The sequence below is a fragment of the Patagioenas fasciata genome, chromosome Z, assembly GCF_037038585.1.
Source record: "Patagioenas fasciata isolate bPatFas1 chromosome Z, bPatFas1.hap1, whole genome shotgun sequence".
Lineage (NCBI taxonomy): Eukaryota > Metazoa > Chordata > Aves > Columbiformes > Columbidae > Patagioenas > Patagioenas fasciata.
Window position 1 is genome coordinate 46,766,049 of NC_092560.1, and position 14,149 is coordinate 46,780,197.

Sequence of the window (14,149 nt, forward strand, 5' to 3'; positions counted from 1 at the left end):
TTCAGACTTTTACACAGCTCTTGCAGACTCCATTGGGTGATTCAGCTGTGAGTTGTTTCCTGTACAGGAATTGCCAACATCCAAGTGCACTGCTTTCACTTCAAGAAGTATGGTCTGTGCAATGTCCTCAACCAAGAGTTTTGCTATACTGACCAGCTTTAGTCTTAGAATAAAGTTTCTTAAAATAATAGTGTCCTTATTTCAACCATTAGATGAGTTAAAAATAACAGGCCTAAATTCAAAGAAAGAAGGCATTTAGCTCCAGAAGGAGTGACAACTGAATGAGGCTATTTGAATGAGATCCAAGGCTCTTAGATGTCTGGTGCCATATCAGATGTGATGCTGTATCCCAACTGGCCTTCATCTGCCTCTCCAGAAAGCTTCAGGCCTCCTTATGTGTTGTATCTACACTTCAGGCAGATGTGTTAGATACTTAAACACCTATGCTTACACAGCACAATCAACTCCCAAATTTTCAACTGCATTCATTTAAGAGTGTGATTTGGCTCCAAGACATACAGTACTCAGAGCTAAATGTGAGCCACAGCTATGCAGGAGCCTTATTGTTGAGAATCCCATTAAAGTGAATGAGAATCTGGTCAGCAGAGTTTAGAAAACCACATACATACTTTAAAGTAGGCACCTACACTAGGTCTACTGTAGAAGAGCTACTGAAGATACCTAAATTCAGATATTTTAATCTGGATATTAATCCCATGCTAAATATTCAAAGAAAAAGATGCAAAGACAATAGAAACTGATGTACAGGAACCTAACCAGAAGCATGAAACAAACTCATAAGAATTCGGAGTGCAGAAAAGATGAAGAGTCCAAAACCAAATGAATAACTTTCAACCCAAAAATCATATGTGTTCAAAATTACTGAAGTAAACAGAACGAAACATGTGCCACTGGAGAATGAGAGAATACAAGAGAAAAAAGTATGATCTGATATCCATCAAGTTCTCACCATGTTTCTCAACCATTTCCAGTTTGTGAACTTCAATGGTTTTGCTTCTGTAAGCCTATGAACGAACTGCTTTGATCTCTGCCTATAGATTGATTCCCACACTAACTATATAGGATATGTAACAATATCATTTCCTAATCATGACACAACATGAACTATTTCATTAACTACGCGTAATCTGATTACCAAATAATGCTCACACCTATTTAGACAGAAACCTAAAACCATAATGAGGTGGAATGCTTTAAGGATTAAAAATGCAGATCTAAAGGGCTGTGAAGATTTTAAATTAGCAAGTGAGTATCTCACTGGTCTAAGCAGCACAATGAATCATTGTGAATCACCTGGCAGAAACTGCAACTCAATTTCAAAGCAAAAATTAGTGGCTTGGACCTCTGGGTGGAGGGAGTCATAAAACAGTAACATCAGCTTTTGTACATAGGAAGCTCATTAAAGAAAGCTAACCCTGCCCAGCATTTTGTACTACTAACCTAGGGACTCTTCTCACAACTCATCTTCTCTTCCTATTCTCTCTTTCAATATAAATGCAAACACAACAGGTAATACTACCGCAGTACATGAACACAGTTTCTCTCTGCAGCAATATTTCTGTTGTGTGATTTTCTTTCTGCAGCAGCTTTCTGAAAATTCCTGTTTTCAGGCACAGAACTCCCAGAGGAGCTTTCAAAATATATTCTTCCCCTTCCTGCTATGTTCGGTCATCTCATAATTTTAAACTATGAGCAACTGAGTTGAATTCAAAAGATTCCCTGAGTTTGAGCCTATGAGAAGTGGACATTTGGTGGAAAGCCGCAGGAGCTACCCACCTCTCCTACACCCTGCTCTTTTACTTGCTCTGCAAAGCAATTTTTCTTCCATTGTGTCTTTTGGAGACCCAGTACTGAAACCAGGCTGGATGCAACCATACCACCTAGAAGCAACACAACTGATTTTAAAATGTTTCTCCAAATACCAGAGAGCTAAACTTCTGTCTGCTACTAGACCTTTTTTAGAACTCCAGCATGTGTAGGTTGAATCCTAAGGACGGTCTTAAGCACTTTACACTGTCAGAGCAACATATTCAAGCCTTCAGTATAGATGAGAATCAGACTCAGGATCTCTCAGCCCTGTATAACTCAGCTGTGGATATGTCTGGACTCACTAAGACTTAACTAAGAGTGAAATTGGGTGGAAAAGATACCTCCCTACTTGAAGAGAACTAATTAAAAAATTGAATTCACAACAAATCAGCTAACTCATCTTAAAAGGCAGAGAAGCACAGCCCATGCAGGAGAAGCAGGCAAACTACTGCCATCCTCCCTCCAGGGAATGAAAGACATCTGTGAAAAGTCCTCCGATTTCTCCAGAATAACAAGTGAGGGAGTCAAGAAGACATTAATCACATTCCACCCTTTGTATCCGAGGAAAAAAAAAACCTCTGTGGGAGAAATAATATGACTGAGAAAAAAACCCCAACTTTGGGATCAGGTTTCATAATGAAATATAACCACCTCTTTATTGGAGAGGTTTTGAATCCCTGAGTCTGTGTAAATAGGAGGTCAGTTGTGTTCCTCTGTTTTACAGAGGGAAAAATTCTCATTGAATCTCTGTCTCAGGATACCTTCAAGCAAGGAAAGGGAAAATATATGCAGACTTCTTGCAGCCTGAGTATACTCTTAAGCTGTCCTTCCAGACACTATGTAAATTCAGACCTTTTATGGTCAGTGCTGGTGCCACCACCCAATTAGTGCCTATGTTATTAAGATTCTCAGCTGTGTGGGTGCTCCGCAATAATTCCATCTGAACACAACTAATATTCTTTACTTTCTAGTTCAAGCTGTTTTCTTGTGTTGCTTTGCACAAAGAGTTGATGGTCCAGTGATGGCTAAAAATCACCTTGTAGGTGAAGGGATTCATGCGTATGTATTATGTCTCGAAAACACTTTGAGATCCTACAGGTTAAAAGAAATGCAAGTCATTACTAGCATAAAAAAACTGGATGTTGGAGACACAAAAGCCAAATTCAGAGGCACAAACTGTTGTTGTTGTTTAATTTTTATCTAAAAATACACGAGATACACACCACAGTGTCCATGAAATTCTTCAAGGTGATTTTAATAACAGTTGTTATGTTAAAAAATGAGAGTTCTGCTTGTGTCAGAGATGAACTGGGAAGAAATAAAGAAAGACAAGTAACTCCTGCAGCACCTTTGTGCCCTTCTAGAACTACTGTTCATCATTCTTTCTTTCAATACTGCCCTTGCATCTTTTGAGCAAAAGGTACCACCATCTAATGAAACAATTAAGGCCTGACAATTTAAATATGTTATTCTGTTCTTTCCAAGCATAAGTGCCAGCCATCAAGATGAACTATATCCACTGCTTCACTATCAGCAGTCATTGTTATCTGAGACAGAGTGCCCTAAAAATAAAGGCCATTCTGTAAGTGCAGCTTCATCAAGTCAGGTCATGTCAGCCCTGCAGGGTAGGCAGCACTGTACTAATTTTATTATTCTATTTTTAAACATGGCCTCCTTAGATCTTTAAGTGTGTCCTACATAACAATGTAGAATTGACAAATTGTACTAAGGTTCCTACTCCCAACCACTCCCAATTTCTGAATATCCCAAACAGTCAGTATGTTTGCTGTCCAAAACAACGACAAAGTGGTCACATTTGGCTTAATGTCACCTGTTGTGCATTGCTTGGCTGTTCAGGGGTCATGAGATTGAATCAAAATCAGTATCTGCAAGACTGATCAGAGCTAACAATTTAGTGCACCAGGTACTATATTTCACAGAGGGTTCCATCCCCAAAAGCTGAACTGAATTTTACAAGCCCATGAACACAGTTGCAGTGTCATCCTGAATTACCTCAGACACATTAATGGCTGGAAGCCACCCTATGATGGTCTCTCAGAGATAAAACAAAAATTCTCATATATATTTTTGGTACATGTGAGGAATTTAGTTCCCAACAGCTGTCTTCACAAAACACCAGGGTCACTCAAGGTATCCGAGAGTTACGATGCTAGCCCAAACCACAGAAATAGAGGAAGAATTGACTATACTTTTCAAGGTGAATTGAAGGAACTCCATTGGCTCACAGATTTACATCAGGTTGTGGTTCTTAGGTTACCTTTCATATATCAATTTTTTACACCAGTTAACACTGGACAGGTAAATACATTGTAGGGTAGCCTTTTAAAACCAACAGTCAAACAAGAAAGTACTTTTCCTTCCCTTACACCTATTCCTTTCAGCAATAAAAATAAAAAACTTATTTTAGTCACACTGAAACTTATAAAAATTCCTACCCTACACCTGCAATTTGGGATTTAGCACTTAGCCTGGTGTTGACTAGAAGCCTGAAGCAGTTTCAAACCAAGACATTGCAGTTGATGACATCGTGGTAGTTTTAGACGATAACAAGAATCCATTCACTGTTCAGTATGCACACAATAACAAATTACAAAGTCATATGCAAGAGGAAGACAAGGAAGAGGAACTATGATGCTTGGTTTAGCAAGTTCCTTAGATATTGTCATTTTTATCATTATCAATTTAATATTCCCAAAGGTCAGATAGGCACATCTTTTAGGAGCTTTAGACTGAATCTGTGGACAGCAAACAGCTCTCAATACTCTGTCACAGTATGCCATGAAATAGTGATACACTTCCCTTGCAATGTTGGCTGGTAATAGCATCCTGAAAATGTTCCACACAAGATAATGAGATCATAGTATTTACCAGATTCTTAGACAGTTCTGGTGTCTGCTGCACTGTATTACATTGGCTAATGCCCAGATTTCTTCAAAATTGGTAGGGTGCTGCATGGCTTTTTTATTTTATTTTCCTTTTCCTTTTTTTTTTTTTTTTTTTTTTTTTCATTTTATACACTTATCTCTTGGCATGTAAGGGTCCGGAGCTTGGGGGGTTTTGTTTCTTTGATTTTTGTGGGTCTCAGCCAGGAAGGAGGGAACATTGGCCCAATATTTGAACTGCACATTACAAATTATTACAGAATATCTCTCCCCACATACCTCATAAGCTAAGAAAATAGTACTGAAACAGAACTTAGAGGTGGTTCTCATCTCATCTGCTTGACTACTTTGACAAAAATATATATACCTTAGTACATGTAAATGATTGTCTAACACAGCAGGACGTTGACCTGAAAGCAGCCTTGTTCATCTGGTTTAGAAAAGCTTTTCTGACAGAATAAAACTGGTTTATTCCAAGAACAGTGGACTGTAAAGAACAAAGATCATGTCATTGTAAAAATACAATGTTGTGAAAAATCACCAAATCTAACTGCGTCCAGAACAGTTTTAAGCACTAGTATGTCTGTGTTAATATAGCATCCTGCCTGACACACTTGGCTCCCAAGACGTCACAAAGGTTTTCTCAGGTGATATTTTTGCTACCCTAGCACAGCTATGCTGTTGCCATTATCCCGGTCAACCAGATAGTGCAGAGCCCAATGTCATACCACTCAAATATACCCAAGGAGCCAGCATTAACTGGTCAGATACAGAAATCCAAACCTGACAAAATAAGTATGTCCTACCTATTTATCTCAGTTTGTTGTTCTGTCTGGTTTTATTTTGTATTTTCTACCTGTCCTTTGAATGATAAAGGCGACAGTGAACAAATGAGGATGAGAGACCCAGGTCTATGTTTATCAGAGGCAGTGTGAAAGACATACAGCCTACTGAATGTTTCTCTCCATAGGAGGCAGCCCTGATGTGTACTCTTGCCATTGGGCAGATGAACATGCCAGCTTCACACTTGTTTCACTAAAATTTTCTTAACTTCTCAGAAAAATGAAGAAGAGACACACCAAAATCTTCTCAGAAACACTTTCACAACTTCTCTTTTTAATGCATTTTGTAGGTGGGAAGAAGGCAGCTGAAGAACAGCAAGCTGTGGAGATGACAATAAATGTTTTTGGTTTTTTTTTTTGAAATCTGTATTAAAAGCTGAGCTCATGCAGAACACATGAAACAGTGGAAGTTCCACACAAATCAAACTGATGAAAAAATATTTTTATCTGTCTCACCAATGTATGCTTATCCTTCATGTCCTGACAGGCTAAGATGCTTTCCCAACACAGTTTTTGGAGTTTGAAGCCTTCACACATGGTCTCTGAGAATTTTGTTCCAGTAATCCCTGTCAAGACATCTTTGCAGATGTAGGCTTTGAACCTATTTGTAAGGGGTAATTCTACTGGAAAGCAGTGAGAGCTTAAATCCCCCCAAAATACAAGATGTAGTGTAATAATCTTTTATTCTGTTTGTTCTGTTGTAGTGGTGTGTTAATATAATGACTTTCAGACCTTGTAGCTTACTATTTCTGCAGGACATTGGTATTCATTGCCTTCTTTGTTTCTGAATGAATAAGTAAAAATAAAAGTGTGATGTTGTTTGAAAAGATTTCTGGCCAGGCTTAATTTAGAACTGAAGTGTGTGCACATATTTGGCTATTTCAAACTATTAGTCACTCCAAAAGGTTTGCTTTGTTTAGTTAAGAATCAAAAACCAGAGGCTGAGTGAGGCTAATTATTGACGGGTGGAATTATCATGTGAAGTAGTGCTCTAAACCTGCAACAATGCAATGTCTTTTGATCTGGCTTGCACTTTTGGAACAAACAGCGCATGACTTAGACCCAGTTTTCACACGCATCATATACTGCAGTCAAAGGGAAAAATAAAAGGAGACCCCTAGTTCGTTATGACATGGCTATAAATGCAGACAGTGAATTAGAACAGTAAAACATTATGCAAATTATAGCTAATTTTAAAACATCACAATCTGACTGCTTACAGAGTAAAGAATTATATAGGATTGCTCAAACTATTCATTCATTTTTTACCCCTTTGAACCATTCCTATGCCTCTAAGTTTTTAGTTTTAAAAGCAAATGCAAAACGATTTATATTTCCACTTAAAAACAGCAGTGGGCAGAACTGTAAAGCACTCAGTTAATTTTTTTTTCTAATTAAGTCATTGTTTCTCCTTGTGGACACAGAGCTTCTGCTGTCTGCTCCTTTCTGTGGCATTAGATAGATTTACAAAGATGCCATTTGGCAGAACATTTGAGAGACACTTGTTTTAAGATGATTGTTTCTTGAGTGTGAGGCATCACAAGTGGTTTTAGCCTCCCAGCTGTGTTTCCTGTTTCCCAGTGAATGGGGCTGGCAAAAGCTGCATGTGATGTGACAGCACAGAATTAAGTTTAAAACAACACTTAAAGAAAAAGTTTGAAGAACAAAACAAGGTTGCTGTCTGATGGAAATCACACTGGATAAACAAATTAAGCAAGAGGTCAATGAACTCTGGTGAAGAAAACAAACCAAAATACTCTGTCTGTCCTCTACGTCAGGCAACATATTACAAGGAGAGCATCCTGATTTGGGGAATATCTACTTGCCAGACAAAATGTTCCATCTTTCCCTTCACCCTCACAAAAGCCTGGCCAAGGTAGAGTTAATGACTATGTATAAAGAGTTTCAGAGAAACAGGCCTGGGTGAGGGGAGGGCAAAGAACAGAAAAATTGTAGATTAAAAAAAACTTCTTGGGAACCAGACAGGGAGCACTGCCAACCTCTGATCTTAAAGCTAAAATATGTTTGTCTTCAGGGGCTTTCCTCTCTCCCTGTTTCTGTGTGGAGGGCCAAACAGCACTCATAGGTGAAAATCTCAGGTTGGGATAAACTGGAAACTCAGCAGCCTCTGGAGTGCCTGTTGCCTCTGCCCTCACCATGTCAGCATGTCCCAAGTAGATCCACAGCCTATTGGAGTTTACACTGCTGGGCAAAATTGAACTCTGTTCCCTCTGTTCAATAGCGAATCTCATCACAGTCTGACAATCTGTTTGCAATATTCCTTAGGGTCTGGAGCATTCTTACTCATGAATATGTAGTTTATCATAGTCATGGTCACTTTCCTCTGTTAAAAATAGTATGTCATGTGAGTTTTTTCCAGTGCAAAGACTTTTCAACCACATATATGTATCCACACCTAGGAGTCTGCCCAAACAAGTTTGTTGCAGCATCTCTCCTGGCCACCTATCCTACAGTACTAGGTAATGAAGGGAATGCTTTCAAATTTATTTACTAAGAAAAGACTGGCTAATGGGCTTGGGAAAAATTGAGAGAGTACACTCTCTCACAAGGAAGGACCAAGGTATTTCCTTAATTCTATTGTAGTTTCTTACCCATTCTTTCCCCCTGTCAATTCAACAACTGTGTTTCAAGAGATTCAACTTCTGCCCCAAGGTTTTAATTTTAATGCCTAATGGTGTAGTTACCAACTCCCTGAAAATAAATAAGCAAATTACATACAGCACAGTAGTGTGTATATTGGGTAGTAGCTGGACTAGGAGGACTGAGTACAGGATGCATTTTGTGTGATAATACAGAGTTTTAATTCAGTTATTTCCAGCATGTCCTACAGACTGCTATGAGATATGCTACCTTCTCTTCTAATTTAGTTGGAGACAGACTAGAAATTAGAAGGCAGGGATCACAGCACATGACCAGGTGCCCAATTCATAAAGTTCCTCTCTGTTTATTGCTAGATGTCAAACACTTGCATTGTTTCTCACTCGCCCTTTTCAACTAAGAGTGGATACTCTGAGGCTAGATGAGAAATGTTGGTTTCCAGGCTTGGTATCACTCACTCTGTATACGCAATAAGCAGTGTATTGTGTTGATGTAAAAAGCTCCCAAATCCAGCACGTTAATATCTATTACATATTTTTTCCAAATGGAAACTGCTTGCCCACTGAGTCACTGCATGTTTACTCTGTTCTTCAGAAGACTCTTCTTTGGAGTCTCCATGCCCTGCCGCTTTACCACAAGAATGGCTTTCTTTTTTCATTACTCTGTAACATGCCCAATTAGGACACTCTTTTGTTTCATTGTGGTGTGTGTGTTGTGGTTTTTGTTGGTGTTTTTTGTTGTTGTTGTTGTTTGTTTTCCCTATCAAACTATATTGCAAAACTGCATGATTTTCTTTTCTCCATTTCTGAAAACATCATCTTTTTCAGTTCCTCAATGCCAGATTAAGTGTCTGGGATACATATTTTGAGGACTTGTCCCGGGTTACAACTGTCACTGCTCCTGCAGATGCAACAGCTGCTTCACATGGCTGAGGTGTGTGTTTTCATTGTAGTGTTTTGCACACCAACTTCTTCAGACTTGACAATTTGTTGAGGAGAGGAAGAGGTAAATGCAGAGTTCTTGTACTCAGCATCCTGAAGCACAAGCTGCCAGCAAGCTGCATTACGTCTCTAAATAGAAGAGTTTTATTATTCTTCAGTGTATTAAAACACACATTTAAAACAGTCATCTGTTGCCTGAGAGACATGAAACCATGATAGTGGTGTGATCTTTAGTTTATTCCTTTGTGATTTTTTTAATTATGTTTGAAACAAAGTAAATAGCATTCATAGTTGCTTCTGGGACAAGTTTTCACTGGAAGTATGCAAAACAAGCAAACACTTGAAAAGAACAGCGACAAGACACCCAGATAATACTGTCAGGGATGACTTGCTCCATGATACTGGTTGTGTGTCATGTATAAACACACAGAAAAGGATCTATCTGTTTCGTAGTAAGATCATTACTCCTTGATGAAAGTTTTTTTTTTAAAAAAAAAAGTTAAAACTCTGAAAGAATTTTCTTTCTGATCTCTTTGACAATGATAGATATAACACCAAATAAATTTCCATATAGAGAAGATGGCAAGAAAGTAACATAAGATCTATGTTGATTTATTTTAGGCTGTACTGAAGATCAAAAGTCTTACTTCCCTGAGTATGCATCCATGTAAATTAAATACATCTTTTATAAGCACTCAACTGTGACTTCTTTCAAGTCAGTGTTTTATTTATTTTCTTTTTAAAGAAAAGTAGTTTTACTATAATAAATTCCTATCTTTTGCCTCAAATGCATGTGATATCTCTGACTCACATGTGTCGCGGTTCACCCTGCAACATAGGTGTCCTGGTTCAGGAACGGCACGGCAACCACCCTCAGGTCGCTCGGTCCATCAGCTTGCAGACACCAATGTGGTGGACGGCAAATGGCGTTTATTGGTAGGCAATAAAGCAATATATACCTTGAGTTTTACAACGTCACATCCGCCTGCTTAGGTAACACACGAAACACTACACCTATCAGGGGAGGGGCCACTATCTTCCCATACAGCGCGAGATCTTCCGAACGCAAGACCCTAACTACCAACACACATGGACCTCCAGTGCCTAGCCCTGGGCAGCTCTTCCAGTCCAGTTCTTACCTGAAGCATCTTTTAGCTCCTACTTTGAGAGCTAGGCTGCTGCCAATATCCCAGTTTGAGGCCTGATCTTCATCAGATGTGTAGTGAACTGTGAAGGGCAACCTCAGCAATGAGCAGTGGGGCAGAGCCCTGAACATCAGCCTTGAAGGACAGGTTTGTCCAAAGGTCAAAATCCAGGCAAATGGATTTTGGTATCTCCAACTGGAAAAAAATACAGAATTGGTAACAGTTGCCCGGGATCCAAACCATTCCCTGAACTGAGTATTTTTGCTGAAAGGATGGCATCAGAGATGGCAATGAAACAGTCTGACAACAGAACACTGTAGGGAGGTGCTGGCTAAGAGTGAAAAGGTGAGCACACATGCCTTTTAAGTGGGTGGTTTTTTGTTTGCTTGCTTGACATCAGTTATCTACACATACTTTGGCTGGCACCTGTTCCCATAGGTCCAGCACATGTAATTAACACGTGCTCCAAAATTCATCAGAGAGTAAAATGCTCAGTATCCCTTCTGAGCATACCCTATCTTGACCTTACAGCATCTCACTTGGACACTAAAGAGATCAGGCTTTAGGAGTTGTGAATATAGACAAAGAGGGCTGTGGTCTTTAGGATCTTACAGCTTCCCTGTACCTCACCAAAGATGAAACCTTAAAACAATCTCCCTTCAGTATCAAGCAGCTGGAGGAAGGAGGAGAAGGGATTGCCCTTTCCTACCTCAGTTCATGAAAACTGTGCTGCTTTGACTTATGGCCCCCTGTACCTTGTAAACACTTGTCAGTCACTTGCTCCCAAACAGACAAAGCAAAGAGGCAGCTTCAGACTCAAACGCAAATACTGCTGGAGAACATCTGAAATAAACATAGTGTTTAAAAGTGGAAGGTCCTTTTTTACTTAAAAACCTTGAGCTTTCTCAAATGAAGTATGTAAGAGGTGGCTGTGGCACAAAGCTATCTGGAAGATCCGTGTGTCCCATCAGATTAATTTTGGTGCTAGAGGAAGGGGAGGGAGGCATGCACTGCCTGCTGCTCTCAATGGAGTCCCCATTGCTCTATTAACCACTTCACAGTTTTGTGCCAATCTCGTTACCTGTTTTTCTTAAAATCTTTGTTATGCATGGATGCAAAAATCTCATCATTAAAACAGCATGAATATTCATACTGTGTGCATTTAATTTAGCCACTTGGCAAAACTTCTCTGGAGTACAAGAGTTTTGAGGAAATCTTGCTAATGAGACCAGAGCACAGGAAGTGTGCAGAGTTTTCCTTTCTTTTTACCTGTAAATAAATGCAGAATAACCAATTAAATAAACAACAACAAAAGGGGCTTGTCTTCACTAACAAGGGTTATATGCACACTTGTTTTGGCTTCTGTGTCAAGAGGTATACAAGGTCTTTTGTAATGCAAATATGTGTAAGAACACGATATTATAAAACTAATGTGCAAACCTGATAAACATCACTGCATGGGTTCATCCAGCTTTGCCTCACATTTCATGTCTAACCATTAACATTGTGCAAGATCCATGCTCTTGTTTAATTCCGTTCAAGGCAGAGCAGCCATTCTTCTGTTTACAATCACCCTAAACCAAAATATAGCTGTATTCTGGTCCCTGAAAGTCAATTTATCTGTGTTCTGCACTCCTGATTCAGCTTCAGGATCTTTTTGATGGCAAATATAAAACAGTAACAACAAAAATTTACTCCCAAGGCCAAGTTTAAAAACCATCACTAAAGTAATTCGCTATAAAGAGTGCTCAGCAATGGAGGGAGACCTCTCACAAAGGCCTGATCCTTCAAAATCCTGAGCTGCCAGCTCCATGTTGAACAGCTCCAGAGACAGCCTCCAGATTTCAAGATGAGGTGTATGTTTTTAAACACTAGTGGGATTTCAAAACTGATGAATTGTTGGCTTACTTGAATGGTAAATCTTTCCCTGGCTTACACAAGCATAGTTCTTGACCAGAGGATGAATTCTAGAGAACACAATCTGGTACTTTGCAGGTTTTCTAGTTTATGTTTCTATGAATTTCAATGAATAAGCAAGACATTTACACATGGACAGTTTACACCAGTAGCTGTTTCCTCCCTCAGCTCAAAATCTGCTGTACACTTCCTGCTGCTGCTTACCCCTTTGTGACTGAATGAGCTCTCTCTTCTCCACCCCTTCTGCATCCTATTGCAGGAAACAGTAGCATGGGGATACATACATGCAGTGCTATGTAATGCACAGAATGCCATGGTTTCCACTGAAGCTTTCACACCAGGTCAAGGGCCTAATTCTTCTGACCCTCCTCAGGTAAGTGCAGCTGCTGCAGGAACACAGCTGATCATCTGCACAATGTAGCACTCCATTTATTCCCAACACCCAAGTATAAAAGGATCAGAACTTCTGTATCACATTAGGGTTGTGACTTCAGGCCTAAAGATGTTAGAGTAGTGAGGTGGGTTGCAAACTGGCTTAAAGAGAGAAGCCAGAGAGTGGTGGTCAATGGTGCGGAGTCCAGTTGGAGGCCAGTATCTAGTGGAGTGCCTCAGGGGTCAGTACTGGGGCCAATATTATTCAATATATTCATTAACGATTTAGACGAGGGAATTGAGTGTACTATCAGCAAGTTTGCTGATGACACTAAGCTGGGAAGAGTGGCTGACACACCAGAAGGTTGTGCTGCCATCCAGCGGGACCTGGACAGGCTGGAGAGTTGGGCGGGGGATAACCTGATGGAATTTAACAAGGGAAAGTGTAGAGTCCTGCATCTGGGCAGGAACAACCCCAGGTTCCAGTATAGGTTGGGGAATGACCTATTAGAGAGCAGTGTAGGGGAAAGGGACCTGGGGGTCCTGGTGGACAACAGGGTGACCATGAGCCAGCACTGTGCCCTTGTGGCCAGGAAGGCCAATGGCATCCTTGGGTGTATTACAAGGGGGGTGGTCAGTAGATCGAGAGAGGTCCTCCTTCCCCTCTACTCCGCCCTGGTGAGACCCCATCTGGAATATTGTGTCCAGTTCTGGGCCCCTCAGTTCAAGAAGGACAGGGAACTGCTGGAGAGGGTCCAGCGTAGGGCAACAAAGATGATGAAGGGAGTGGAGCACCTCCCTTATGAAGAAAGGTTGAGGGAGCTGGGGCTCTTTAGTTTGGAGGAGACTGAGGGGTGACCTTATTAATGTTTATAAATATATAAAGGGTGAGTGCCACGAGGATGGAGTCAGGCTCTTCTCAGTGGCAAACAATGATAGGACAAGGGGCAATGGGATCAAGCTGGAACACAAGAGGTTCCACTTAAATTTGAGAAAGAACTTCTTCTCAGTGAGGGTAACAGAGCACTGGAACAGGCTACCCAGGGAGGTTGTGGAGTCTCCTTCCCTGGAGACATTCAAAGCCCACCTGGACACATTCCTGTGCGACCTCACCTAGGCGTTCCTGCTCCAGCAGGGGGATTGGACTAGATGATCTTTTGAGGTCCCTTCCAATCCCAAACACACTGTGATACTGTGTGATACTGTGATGTTTTGCTTTTGTTGCAGTGTCTAGACTGTTTATTCCTTTGTTTTGCAATAGGTAAAGTGACAGTGAAATTATAAAACAAAACAAAACAAAACAAACTTGACCCTTCCTTCTACAAAGGAAAAAATCTTCGATTACTTCAGAATAAAAGGTAGACAAGCATCTAAAAATCACTCTACGCTGATCATGAATAGAGTGTATGTTTTAATAAAGTCTTAGGCAAAAGAGAAAATTCTTTACCTCCAGGTAGACATCTAGCTTGCTGTGCTGCTATTTCTTGTGTTTGTATTCCTGCTTATACAACTAAATGACCTGAGAACGTGCTTAAAAAACCACCGTAGGAAAGACAAGTGTTTCAAGATGTGCTGGTGGC